Source organism: Macrobrachium nipponense, chromosome 4 (assembly GCF_015104395.2).
Source record: "Macrobrachium nipponense isolate FS-2020 chromosome 4, ASM1510439v2, whole genome shotgun sequence".
Taxonomy (NCBI): Eukaryota; Metazoa; Arthropoda; class Malacostraca; order Decapoda; family Palaemonidae; genus Macrobrachium; species Macrobrachium nipponense.
Genome location: NC_061100.1, coordinates 93768340 through 93782234, shown reverse-complemented (window position 1 = coordinate 93782234; position 13895 = coordinate 93768340). Strand labels below are relative to the sequence as shown.

At 35.1% G+C, this 13895-nt stretch overlaps 1 long non-coding RNA gene across 1 annotated transcript in view; it reads left to right on the top strand.

Moving 5' to 3' along the window:
- The first annotated feature begins 241 nt into the window (after nucleotides 1-241).
- LOC135211676 (uncharacterized) overlaps nucleotides 242-13895 on the top strand; it is a 59296-nt gene continuing 45642 nt past the window's right edge. Inside the window, exon 1 of the long non-coding RNA XR_010313703.1 lies at nucleotides 242-468. This is a non-coding gene — a long non-coding RNA (uncharacterized LOC135211676). The remainder of the gene's footprint in view (nucleotides 469-13895) is intronic.

Sequence of the window (13895 nt, the reverse complement as noted above, 5' to 3'; positions counted from 1 at the left end):
ACACAAACACACATACACATACACATAGTACCCACGTTTTCCAGCCCGTCCGTCACTGATGATGACTGACCGTGTTTCCCGTTCATTTGCTGTAGAAGAATAATAAAAAATAAAAAAAGGAACACTTCATAGTTTAAACTGAGTCGATCAAGAAAGAGGTTTACTTACCTTAAAAGAGAGAGGGAGTACGAGGAGTTTTAATAAGAGTTGGAGGGGAAAGGGAAGAGAGAGAGAGAGAGAGAGAGAGGTTGAGTAAGTCACTTCGGCGGTTGGCGAGCTGCAGTGAGCCAGTGTGGTAGAACCGCTCGTAGGAAGTGGTTCTGTCTCGAGAGGCTGAGGTGCGATTTGTGTCATAATATTCACTTTTTTTTTTTACCTTTTTGCCTTTTTTGTTTTCCCTCTCCACCTTTGGCTGCACTTCATCCACCCACCCCCCCTTGCATATCCAGCTCGGGCAACACTCTAATGGTTCGTGGTGCATTTGTATATGTGTTTTTGGGGGGCATTTGTAGTAACAGAAAAAAAGGGGCACCCTTTTGCAAAGTGTTGGGAATCGTCTGTCTTTTTTTTTTAGAGGATTTCTGGGACATTTGTTTATAATTCTTTTTATTAATCTGACTCCAAAGTGCACGAATTTCACTCATTCGTAGAAACAGAAGAAAGAGACACATTTCAGTGTTGCGAATCGTATATTTCTATCATTTTTGGGAAAATATCTGGGACACTTATCGTTCTTTTCATTTTTTGGATTAAGCTGTTTACAAAGTGTAAAAACATTATGCATTCGTATAAACAGAACAGAGAGAGAGACACATTTCAGTGTTGAGAATCATATATTTATTATTTTTGAGAAAATATCTGGAACATTTATCGTTTTTTTTTCATTTTTTGTATTAAGTTGATTGCAAAGTGTAAAAAAAATCATGCATTCGTAGAAAAAAAGGGACACTCTTTTCAGTGTTGCGAATCGTATATCTTTATTATTTTGGAGAATGTCTGAGACAATTATCGTTTTTTTTTACTTTTTCATTTTTTTTATTAAGCTGATTGTAAATGGTAAAAACGTCATGCATTCGTATAAACAGAAAAAAACGCATCCTTTTTCATAGTGTTTAGAATCGTATATCTTTATTTTTGGGGGGAAAATATTTGGGACATTAATCTTTTTTTCTATTTTTGGATTAAGCTGATTTCAAAAGTGTAAAAACGTCATGCATTCGTAGAAAAAAGATGAAAATAGGGACAAACGTCTTGTTCAAATATTCTGTATCTTAACTTTTAAAAATGAATTTCACGGAAAGTTATTTTTTTCATTTTTCAAATTAAGCTCACTGCATATTTCATGCCCGTTAGTTATTTATTGTTGTTCGGCTGTTATTTTTATCTTCTGCAATGACTGAGAGAATGCAAGGTGTTGTTCCTCCCTCAGGCTAACAGCAACAACAACAAACTGAACCCGTTTGTCTCTTGTTTTTTTATTTTTTTATTTCCAGATTTTTTATGTACATATTTCTCTTATTTTTGCTGTGTCCAGATGCGAATTACAAGTACCTATTTCTGCATACAGACAACTTTCCTTGTGGTCATTTGTTTTGTGATGGCTATATTCGTTCAATATTTATACTCTCTGTCTTTTTCTGTATCTGAGGAGGGTACAAATATATACACACACATTGTATACATATGTGTATATATATATTATAATATATAGATATATATATATATATATATATATATGTATATATATTTATTTATACATTTATTTATTTCTATACATACATAATATATGTGTTTGTGTCTGTCGGTGTATTTTGTTTCTGTGAGATGAAAGACATTTACTCGTTTCCTTCAGTATAATTCAAATAAAATTAACGTGCTAATATTTGTTAAATCATATATATATGTACTCGTTAACCCACAGAAAAAAAATAATATTACTTTTCTTCATCAACGTAAAAGTGATTTCATCATATCGTCAAATGATCTTTGAAGAAAAAAAATCTAAATAAATAAATTTATGTAAGGAACAACGCGTAACCCTAATAACGCAGAGACCATATTTTCTCCCCATGATTTTCGATCGAGTTCCAATTCGATTCGTACGTTTTCTATTGCGTATTCAGCGCCCACACGGGAACGATGCAAACGCAAAGATCACTCCCAGACTCCTTGCCATAAGTATTACTTTCATTCAACTCCTGAGAGTAAATTATAATGTGCAACTCTCGGGTCTGCTTCGTTTTGCTCTCTCTCTCTCTCTCTCTCTCTCAGTTATTTAGTTTGTTTTCGTGGGAGTATTATAGGCGGTTTGTTTGTTGGGATGTAACAAACCACGTAAAACTGTGGTTATATATTATATGTATATATATATATATATATATATATATATATATATATATATATATAATATAGATATATATTATATATATGTATATATATACATATAAACTATATATATATCATATAAATTATATATCTCTTCTATATATATGTATATATATATCATGTATATAAATTACAATGTATATATATATATATATATATATATATATATATATATATATATAAATAAAAAACACAAGTGAAAGCTAGCTACCAACAACAAAACTACTGGCCCACAAATTCCCTCAGCTGACCGCCTGAGGGTAGGAGTAGCTAAGGAGTAGGGACTACTTATACTATCATAAATTCGACAATAAGACTGTCACAATTGATAGTCGAGCTACAGGCCAGAAATAATCTCCGTTGTTGTATTTTATTCGCGAAAAGGGGCGGGGCTTTTGGTTCAGAAGGAAGTTCTATCTTCTTGAAAAAAATTTTTATGTGAGAATCTGGGATTCTGTATTTTTATTACTTGGTTGTACAGTTGCTTGTTTTATATGTTCAGTTACATGTTATATATCTATATAACATTTATAATATATATATATTATATAATTTATATATATAAATAGTATATAAATATAATAAAACAATCTATTTATATATATATTATATAATATATATCTATTATAGTATATATACATATATGTATAGTATAATGGTTAAGATTTTTGTCTTATATTCATTGTATACCGTATGTATGTTTCGTATATCGTATATATGTATATATGTATATGTATATATATATATATATATATATATATATATATATATACAAACACATGATAATATATATAAATATATATATGTCTATATAAATCTAATATATATATATATATATATATATATATATATATATATATATATATACATCTATAAGTCGGTGCATTCATATATACATATTCCTGTCGAATTCAGATACATTCATTAGGGAAGGGATAGACCTATCCTAACCATCGGATGCAGACTAATTCATAAAATCGAAAAGCCGACCTTCTATGGAATAAATAAATTCCGGATATTTGATTCACAGTTGTATAGCATAAGTTTGATACATTCCTTTACGTAAAAAAAAAAAAAAGACGTTGGTTTGGCTAAGAAATTATATTTTTGGTTTAGGATGTAACTTACATATACATAGCAGCGCCTCAGTGGCGTGTTCGGTATGGACTTGGCCTGCCACCTCTGTGGCCGCGAGTTCGATTTCCGGGCATTCCATTGAGTGGTGAGATATGTGTATTTCTGGTAATAGAAGTTCATTCTCGATGTGGTTCAAAAGTCACGTAAAGCCGTTGGTCCCGTTGCTGAATAACCTCTGTTTTCGAAGCGAACTTTTAATGGTTGATCAAAAAAATAGGTATCACTAACTCTACTAGCCTGAGGACATCTCTGGGATCCATTGTCGTTGACATCCGGCTGCTAAAACTGGTTTGCAAGACTTCTGCAACCCTTCGCCTTCATGTGGTGCACTGTAGGCTTTACTAAAGGTTCTTTGCTGCGTCCCTTAGGCCTCTAGCTGCAACCCCTTTCGTTCTTTTTACTGTACCTCTGTCCATAGTTTCTTTCGCCCTTTCCACCTTCTCCTAACATTTGATTCACAGTGCAACTATAAAGTTTTCCCCCTGTTACACCTTTCAAACCTTTTTTTTTTTACCATCAATTTCCTTATCAGAGCTGAATAGACCTAATGCTCCCCAGCTCTTGGCCTTTGCCCTAATTTCTATATTCTGCTCTATTCAGAGACCTCGAGATGTACAAGAAAGGAGTTTCGTTCCTTTCTTTCTATTCTCAACTTTTACACTGACTTGGGATTGGCATACTCTCTTCATAAATGTGTGAGGAAATCAATTGTTAATTCTGCTGGTAATATCAGTGAGAATTATGCAGGTTCCGGGATTCTAAATGTGAGAATGATGACTTCTTTTAAGGTTGCTTCCTGAGTGGCTTATTTTATCACCTACTGCTGGCACTGGGCTACCATTAGTGCGAGTAATATTACAAGTGATCTGCGCGTCTTATAAGATATTGAGGTCCATTCAAATTGCTTCTGGATGGAGACATTCTGATAAACTACGCGCATACGTATATATATATATATATAATATATATATATATATATATGATATATAAAAATATATATATATATATATATATATATATATATATATCCTATATATATATCACATTACCACAGATGAAAAATAGGTCCTAACCGCTTTCGACTTTATTTCCAAGCCATTAACAGACTCTTATCATTCACCTGTGGTAATGTGTGATAAATCAATCACGTGCTCAAGTGATTATAATCATATATATATATATATTATATATATATATATATATATATATATATATATATATATATATATCGAGCTACAATGTCCTTTAATATCTAATTCGCTCTACCTCGGAATTAATATATTTTCATATATGCTTAACCGAAGGTGAATTTTTTCTCGATAATAGACTTGCCTGGACCAGGGCGCGAACCCATGGATCCTTTCAAATCCAGGAACGTCAGTGAAGCTTTACGCGGTGGTGTAGTAGGTAAAGCTTCACTGACGTTCCTGGACTTGAAAGGATCCATGGGTTCGCTCCCTGGTCCAGGCAAGTCTAATATCGAGAAAAATTCCCCTTCGGTTAAGCATATATGAAAATATATTAATTCTGAGGTAGAGAGAATTAGATATTAAAGGACTTTGTAGCTCGATATATGTATATGAATCACGGAAATGTGATATGGCATATATAATATATATATATATATATATATATATATATATATATATATACACACACACACACACACACACACACACATACATAAAGGACTAGCAAAGAATTAAATGTTATTGTAATAATATTCTTTTTTTATTTCAGAGACTGTGGTCAATTTCTTTCAATGATATCGACTGTGGAAGTTTACTGTTAACTCTAACAAAAAAGTACTTAATAACATTTGAATGGGCATATAATGGTCACTTTTCCTGTCCACCCTCAGCTCTTAAAGACTACTGAAGCCAAGCCAGAGGGCTGCAAATTGGTACGTTGATCATCCACCCTCCAATCATCAAACATACCAAATTACGGCCCTCTAGCCTCGGTAGATTTTAGTTTATTTAAGATTAAATTTAGCTATATAATCGTGCGTCTAGCAGCGACATAGGCTAGGCCACCACCGGGCCGTTCTTAAAGTTTCATGGGCCGCGGCTCATACAGCATTATACCGAGACCATCGAATTTACTATGAGATTCAGGGCCTCTGTAACACGGTTTTTTCGCAATAACTTTTTATCTATGCATTTCATAAATATAACGCTTATTCAGAATACATATTATATCTACACATAAATTTTGACTGTATTCTGCATTACGTAGGTTGAATAAATTTGGTACTTATAATGTAAAAGTGACATATTTTGAAGACGGGCCAACTTACTCAGAGAAAAGGTTTCGAACGCACTCGTTACGTAACTTATGACGGCATTTCTTCCCTCTTTCTCGGTGGATGATTGGCTGTACGTAACGAAGGCTAAACCTCTGGCAACAATGACATACAAATTTAAATACAAGCAAAGCAGTACACCTTTATGAACTCTGGAACCTCTCCACTGATAATTGTCATAATGAACAAACCAACAAAATATGTTATTAAATACAAAAACATTACGATTATTAGTCTAACTCCCAAAATAGGTTTCCTAAGAAATTACAGTCTACTTTATAGGTCACAATCAGAGTGACAAGATGTAGGGAATAGCTGGTAATTTTCAAAAACATAGTAGACAAGCTTGATTTGATAACTGCTATATCCAATGTCAAGCAATTTTTATTTATTGGCTATCTACCTATTTACTGAAAAAAAAAAACAGCCGGTACTACCGTATATTGGCTTTAAACCTTCACCAATAATTATCGTCAGAATGATGACTTCATGAGGCTCCACCCACTTTCGCCTCGTTATAATTCAGGATAACACTGAAGGCTATCATGGGCACTGTTGGATTCGAAAATTTAACATCTGTCTATAAAAACTAATTTCTGGAGTAGTTGTAAGAAGTGCTAAATGATCCTCAAGGATCCCAGCAGTTGGCCTAAACGTTTAATTCATGTATATAACTGCTATACTGTTGCGGCACTACTGCTACAGTAGTATTACTACGCTAGCATTGATACCCCACCCACATCTATGCATCGTTCCGCCATTCATAAAGTCTTTGGGTTTCAGAGGCGATGGAGTTTCTGCCTGGTGGATGGGCGGGGCAACATTTCGTCAAAAGGCGTGTTTACCTTGCTTACGTAATAAATGTTTTTCGACTCTTGGCTCGTAATCATTGGCCATGGCGTCGGCTAGATCATTTTTACTCTATAAAAATTAAAACTATCGGGTTTAGGTTATTGATAATGCTGACAAAATTGTGTGTGGTTGTAAAATATACATATGTCAACTTTCAGCTACATGCGATGCTTTGACAAGGAGCAAAGTCCAAAAAACCGTGTTACAGAGACCCTGAATCTCATAGTAGACTATTTTCGGTCGCCTTGATTCAGGTCCTGCCTTGATTATACGATTGTCTTTTTTTACTTCTTTTTATTGGCGCTGACTTTTCATCTGAGATTATTTGTAATGCACTGCTGAGGATCAGGATCTACTAGAACTGTTTTACCTGTTTTTAGTTTATCTTTTATTTAAATGCAATTTTTTTATATGTTCACAATTGCGTCACATGAACAGCATAGTCTATGGGGACCTTTTGTTGCAAGTTGGTGACCATACAGGCCTGTTCAGCGTAGATGTTGCCTAAATAATAATAATAATAATAATAATAGATGTCGAAGTAGCTCCAGAACTCATGCAGAAAAATGTGCTACTAGAAACAGCGCGCATAGTGAGAAAAGTGATGGACTCCTAAGGAGCCAGGATGCAACCCGGAACCCGGCCACCCCCCCACCCCTCAACACTATAAAAACCACCCAGTCGAATAGGATGACTGTGTTAGACCAAAAAAATTGATAATAATAATTGCATGAATGGTGTTAGTTGGTATAGCAGTATCTCACTGATTAATGATTAGATTTGCATCAGTTGGAGTCGCGCCAGCAAAGGTCATGAACATCTTGGTAAATGAAGGTTTCGTAAGAGGAAAGATCATATAGGGGGGAAAATAATTTAGGTATCGAACATGTATCCTTTTTAGGATAACAGATTACGGAGCAACGTAATTTTAAACAGAATCGATAAACTGAAGACCTATATTCATTCATATGGTGTTAGAAGCTGTTGAACATAAAGCTGGTTATCATATTATAGCAAAAATACATAGCTTACACAAAGCAAGATCCATGAATTATTGAAGACCCTATTTCATAATGGCTTAAAAGCTGTAGTACATAAAGCTGGTCGTTACTATGTAGCAAAAATACATAGCCCATAACGGGAATAGTCCTTTAGGAAAAAATTAAATCTACAGAGGTTTCCTTACAGTGCAATGTAAGATTTGGAAGTTTAACTGAGAGCTGGAAGCTTAGGGTTTTAACAGTGTGTGGTTTCACGTTGCATCCTGCCTCCTTACTATGTGCACTGTTTCCTGGAGCACGCTCTTCTGTATCAGTCCTGGAGCTACTTCAGCATCTAATTTTTCCAGGTTCCTTTTCAGGGATCTTGGGATCGTGCCTAGTGTCCCTATGATTAAGGCTATAATTTCCACTGTCATGTCCCATATCCTTCTTATTTCTATTTTCAGGTCTCGATATTTGTCCATCTTTTCTCTCTCTTTCTCTTCTACCCTGGTGCCCCATGGTATTGCGACATCAATGAGTGATACTTTCTTCTTGATGATTTTGTCTATCAACGTCACGTCTGGTCTATTTGCACGTATCGCCCTATCTGTTCTGATACCATAGTCCCAGAGGATCTTTGCTTGATCGTCTTCAATTACTCCACCAGGTTGGTGCTCGTACCACTTATTACTGCAAGGTAGCTGGTGTTTCTTGCACAGGCTCCAGTGGAGGACTTTTGCCACTGAATCGTGCCTCTTTTTATACTGGTTCTGTGCAAGTGCCGGACATTCTCTTGCTATGTGGTTTATGGTCTCGTTTTTCGTATTATACTTCCTGCATATGGGCGAGATGTTATTTCCATCTATCTTTTTTATTATTTTTATCATTATGATGAGAGGCTTTTGTTCAGTGGGAAGCTCTTGCTGTTGTCTATGAATAATAATAATAATAATAATAATAATAATAATAAAATAATAATAATAATAATAATAATAATAATAATAATAATAATAATAATAATAATAATAATAATAAAAAATAATAATAAAAATAATAATAATAATAATAATATTAATAATAATAATCAAAGAACGATAGATGGAATTAACATCTCACACATAGGAAGGATGTGCAACATAAGAAACGAGACCATAAACCTCATAGCAAGCGAATGTCCGGCACTTGCACAGAACCAGTATAAAAAGAGACACGATTCAGTAGCAAAAGCTCTCCACTGGAGCCTGTGCAAGAAATACCAGCTTCCTTGCAATAACAAGTGGTACGAGCACCAACCTGATGGAATGATAAAAGACTGTCAAACAAAGATCCTCTGGGACTATTGTATCAGAACAGATATAGGGTGATACGTGCCAATAGACCAAAGTAGGTGACGCGTGGATAACAGGCCAAAATGGCACCACCAAAATATGGGGAGTCACTGGGCAACACGGACCTCAAGCCTCGGAAAGAAAGACTATAGATATAACCCAACGAGTGATGAGATGACGTGTTCCGAGGTCATGCCTCACACGGAATCTCTGCTCTTCACTCCTCTCGACTTTTGCGCGCATGCACGCCGCTTCCAAAACGGCCTGGCAGCGGTTTCTTCAGGCCCGTCCCTGCCCCTACCACCTTCCTTTCCCCACCCCCCACCCCCCAGGGGTAGCTGAATGACCCACTGGGACCCGGGTAATCGTTCGGAAGGTCAGATCCAACGGCGAGGTCAACCTGGCCTTTCGAGCAGTCACTTACTTCGTTCTGGGCAAGTGTGGGCATTGGCAAAAAGCGCTGGGCATCAACCGATCTATATTATTATTATTATTATTATTATTATTATTATTATTATTATTATTATTATTATTATTTATTATTATTATTATTGGAGAAAGAAATCCACAGTTAGCTATATGCACATGTATCTAAAGGTGAAAAAGTACAGATAACTTTCGGGAATCTGTTCGGTTATCCCTTTCTACCTCATTATTATTATTATTATTATTATTATTATTATTATTATTATTATTATTATTATTATTGTTTTTGTTTATCACAGTCCTCCAATTCAACTGGGTGGTATTTATAGTGTGGGGTTCCGGGTTGCATCCTGTCTCCTTAGGAATCCATCACTTTTCTAACTATGTGCACCGTTTCTAGGATCACACTCTTCTGCATGAGTCCTGGAGCTACTTCAGCCTCTAGTTTTTCCAGATTCCTTATGGGTACGATTTCCACTGGCATATCCCATATCCTTCTTATTTCTATTTTCAGGTCTTGATACTTATCCATTTTTTCCCTTTCTTTCTCTTCAACTCTGGTGTCTCATGGTATTGCGACATCAATGAGTGATACTTTCCTCTTGATTTTGTCAATCAACGTCACTTCTGCTCTATTTGCACGTATCACCCTATCTGTTCTGATACCATAGTCCCAGAGGCTTTTTGCCTGATCGTTTTCTACACTCCTTTAGGATGGTGCTCGTACCACTTATTACTGCAAGGTAGCTGGTGTTTCTTGCACAGGCTCCGGTGGAGAGCTTTTGCCACTGAATCATGCCTCTTTTTGTACTGGTTCTGTGCAAGTGCCGGACATTCGCTTGCTATGTGGTTTATGGTTTCATTTTTCGTATTGCACTTCCTACATATGGGAGAGATGTTATTTCCATCAATCGTTCATTGAACATATCTGGTTCTTAGGGCCTGATCTTGTGCTGCTGTTATCATTCCTTTAGTTTCCTTCTTGAGCTCTCCCCTCTGTAGCCATTGCCATGTGTCATCACTGGCTAGTTCTTTAGTCTGTCTCATGTATTGTCCGTGCATTGGTTTGTTGTGTCATTCCTCTGTTCTGCTTATCATTCTCCTGTCTCTGTATATTTGTGGGTCTTCGTCTACTTTTATCAGTCCTTCGTCCCATGCAATCTTGAGCCACTCGTTTTCACTGGTTTTCATATATTGCCCCAGTGCCCTGTTCTAGATGTTGAGGCAGTTCTCTATGCTTGTTAGCCCCCTCCTTCCTTTCTTTCGTGTTATGTATAGTCTGTCCGTATTGGCTCTTTGGTGTAGTCCTTTGTGTATTGTCATATGTTTCCTCGTTTTCTGGTCTATGTTGCGAAGTTCTGCCTTCGTCCATTCCACTATTCCTGTGCTGTATCTGATTACTGGCACCGCCCATGTGTTTCTGGCTTTTATCATATTTCCGGCATTGAGTTTTGACTTGAGTATCGCCTTATTATTATCATTATTATCATTATATTCATATGGAGCAAGTCCACCACAGTGGCCATTAACTTGAAACTCAAGATTCCCAAAAATATGGTGTTATCATTATTATTTTGCTCTAAGAGGTCAACAATAATAAAAGATGTTGCGAATTCGTGTATAATTTAAAAACCCTTTACAAAGCTTTCGAACCCTTTCCTGGGTTCGTATTCAGTCCAAAAAGATGAACCCAGGAAAGGGTTCGATAGCTTTGTATAGGGTTTTTAAATTATACACGAACTCGCAACTTTTGTTATTATTATGGTCTTCTTAGAACATTATATATACTCTCGCGATATTATTATTATTATTATTATTATTATTATTATTATTATTATTATTATTATTATTATTATTATTATTATTATTATTATTATTATTATTCAGAAGATGAAGAACCATATTCATGTGGAACAAGCCCGCCACAGCAGCCACTGAATTGAAAGTTATGCTTCCAAAGAAGTGAGAGAAGGTCATAGGAACCACAGCCAGAAGATATTTAACTTATTAAAACGGAAAATCAAATCAATGAATTAGTAAATAGACAACAATATTTCCCTTGCTCCCCACACCGCAGGTGTATTCAAGTGTAATCAAGTTACTTTTGCAGTGTTCCTCCTCCACTAAATGCTTTTGCTTCGGTCACTTTGCCTGCTGTCTGTATCTTTAGTTTCTACTTACTCAGCTGACTTACTTCTTGGAATGTGTGGTTTTCTTAAATTTTGATATTATATAAGGGGGAAGCTTTGGGTCAGCCCTGTAGGAGTCTAAATGCGACTTATGCTGGTTTTAATAATAATAATAATAATAATAATAATAATAATAATAATAATAATAATAATAATAATAATAATACTTTATTAAAAGTAATGGCTACTTCAGCAGCGTTACACTTGTGGAGATTCTTCTCTATTTTCCGAATAGCGGCTTCAAGAGAGAGAGAGAGAGAGAGAGAGAGAGTATCGTTAATGACTTTGATGACTATGATATCATACTTTATCTGTAAATTCAAATATAAACACCGATTTTGACACTGTATTTGATCATGACCTCTATAGACGCTCTACTAGCCTGTTTAAGTAGCACGGAAAAAACCGCTATTCGGAAAATAGAAAAGAATCTCTACTATTGGAACGCTGCTGAAGTAGCTATTACTTTTAATATAGTATGCTTGAGAGAGGGTCTGCTTCCTAAGTACAATAATAATAATAATAATAATAATAATAATAATAATAATAATAATAATAATAATAATAATAATAATAATAATAATAATAATAATAATAATAATAAGGAGAACTTATCGATTGTAAATTCGTAGATATGACTTACTAACCAAACACCGAGCTGGGAAGAAAACAAAATTATAATTATAATCAACGCCTTGTTCAAAACACGCCATTTGCAGCTAAAAGAGCCGTCTTCGAGGTTATAATTGTCCACCCGTTCTGTGACTGTTAAAATAAGTCTAAATAGATTTGTAAAATGAGCAACATTAAACCGTCAGATAGAAACTAGGCAAGATTTTCAGCGAGTCTAAAGAGGAATACTTTTCATGTCAATTATGAATTTTAAATCAAGTAAAGACATCAACGCCTGTTCTGGCCAGTACTTGGATAGGTGACCTAGAGTGAATGTGAACTAGCAACATGCAGGCTAAAATAGTATGTCAGATTTCGGATCACACCGTACTTAGGATAAGAAACGAATATACATACATATATATATATATATATATATATATATATATATATATATATATATATGTATATATATATATATATATATATATATATATATATATATATAGATATATATATGAGAGAGAGAGACAGACAGACAGCCAGACAGACAGACAGACAGAGCAGACAGAAATGTACACGCTTGCTTTTTGGAATTTGTGTCTGATATACAATTGAATTTTTTCCCTAAAGACATATATTTTAGTGTCTTAAATACGGGAAATTTATAATTTTGCTTTATGGTAAGGCATTCATACACGTCTATACATGTGATTGCGGATACTTTTACAACCTTGCTAATACATACGTTAACGTCCGATGTACATATGACTGTAGGTACTTATGTATTAAGATACGCTCAATAAATATAATATTTCAATCGGTAGTCTTTTTTAGGATTGGTTGTACATAAGGCCCCACCGATCCTTGGCCACAAAAAAAAAATAATCAACTGACGTGACATCATACAGTTGCTAGTATATTTGTTATGAATTTGAGTTTTATATAAAAGAAAACCTTTGAGATGGCTTTGTCTGTCCGCCCTTAGATCTTAAACGCTACTGAGGCTAGAGGGCTGTAAGTTGGTATGTTGATCATCCACCCTCCAATCATCTAACATACCAAAAATACAGGCCACTAGCCTCAGCATTTTTTATTTTATCAGAGGTTAAAGTTAGACATGATCGTGCGCCTGGCAATGCTATACGACAGGCCGCCACTCTTCGGCACATTTTTTAAGTGTTTAACTTTATATATGCAGGGGGTCAGTGGGCTAGACGGTGTCTAGGCTGGCCACTGACCTTCTCTATTTTTGTCCGGCAGGAGAGAAACTGGAAAAAAAGATAAAAGATGGAAAGGAAGGAGAGATAGAGGGACTAAGCCCCTACGAAAGCCAAAGACGTGTCTCTAAAAGGATGGAAGTTGCAAGGTTGGGAGTAAATGGACACTAGCAGAGTTCCGTAGCTCGGGTGATGTTGTAATAAGTTGTTTGTCGCATTGGCTGAAATAGCTTTTAGTCACCGTCATATCGGTATTCGGTACGTGTACAAGCCTTTGTTGAAATAAAAGTTATTACTCTTACTGCCGTCGTATTTTCAGTTATAATATATATAATTCAGAAGATAAAACCTATTCCTGTGAAACAAAGCCTACAGGGGTCATTGACTTAAAACTCCAGCATCTAAAGAATATGGATATTTATAAATTATATATATATAATATATATATATATATATAT